A 1,429-nucleotide genomic window follows, 5' to 3' on the forward strand; every position below is an offset into this window, starting at 1 on the left:
GCAGGAAGTCCTAGCATTCTCTCTAACATGTCACAGATTAACCATGTCCAGTAGTTGCTGCCTGCAGCACTTCAAACCATTATATTAAAGTGGTTAGGTTACTTATTGCACATGTCTAATTGCAACAATCTAGTGACAGAACTATGTCCGAAAGCATCAAAAATGTGATAGATTTTATGCCAAACTTACCAAAGTAAGACAACTAACTTTCCTCTCCATCATTTTTAAAAAAAGGTAAATGCAGCCAGGCATGGTGGCTCACGCCTGTAATCACACTTTGAGATTATACTTTGGGAGGTCAAGACAGGTGGATCACCTGAGGTCACAGCTTTGAGATCAGCCTGGCCAACATGGTGAAACCCTGTCTCTACTGAAAATACAAAAATTAGCTGGGTGTGGTGGTGCGTGCCTTTAATCCCAGCTACTTGGTAGGCTGAGGCAGGAGAACCTCTTGAACCCAGGAGGCAGAGGTTGCAGTGAGCTGAGACTGTGCCACTGCACTCAAGCCTGGGTGAGAGAGCAAGACTCTGTCTCAAAAATACAAACAAAAAAATGACGTAAATGTGGATATCAGTTTTCGAAATTCAGCATAGGGATAATCTCCTTTCACTTAAATACTGTATAAGAAAACAGGGACAGAGTCAAGAACAAGCATAGAATAATTTCAACTATTTCAAAAGAGCGTCATCACACCTTTCCAAGATTGTTAATCTAGACAACTGCTTAGGTAAGTTTCACTGCTACAGCCTTCAAACCGGTGCAACACTTGTACGTATTTTATTTTAAAGTACACACATGAAGGCCTAAACGTAATAAAAGGGTTGGAATAAAAAATTAGTAGAAAGTTGGCTGCGCACAGTGGCTCATGCCTGTAATCCAGCATTTTGGGAGGCTGAGGCAGGTGGATCACCTGAGGTCAGGAGTTCAAGACCAACCTGGCCAATATGGCAAAACCCTATCTCTACTAAAAATATAAAAATTAGCTGGGCGTGGTGGCAGGTGCCTGTAATCCCAGCTACTCGGGAGGCTGAGGCAGGAAAATTACTTGAACCAGGGAGGCAGAGGTTGCAGTGAGCCGAGATCGCACCATTGCACTCCAACCTGGGCGACAAGAGTGAAACTCTGTCTCAAAAAAAAAAAAAAAAAGGCTCTTCCGGGGACGTTGTCTGCAGGTACTCGGAATGGTCCAGCGTTTGACATACCGATGTAGGCTTTCCTACAATACAGCCTCTAACAAAACTAGGCTGTCCCGAACTCCTGGTAATAGAATTGTTTACCTTTATACCAAGAAGGTTGGGAAAGCACCAAAATCTGCATGTGGTGTGTGCCCAGGCAGACTTCGAGGGGTTCGTGCTGTAAGACCTAAAGTTCTTATGAGATTGTCCAAAACAAAGAAACATGTCAGCAGGGCCTATGGTGGTTCCATGTG

The sequence above is a fragment of the Mandrillus leucophaeus genome, unplaced genomic scaffold, assembly GCF_000951045.1.
Source record: "Mandrillus leucophaeus isolate KB7577 unplaced genomic scaffold, Mleu.le_1.0 Scaffold86, whole genome shotgun sequence".
Taxonomy (NCBI): Eukaryota; Metazoa; Chordata; class Mammalia; order Primates; family Cercopithecidae; genus Mandrillus; species Mandrillus leucophaeus.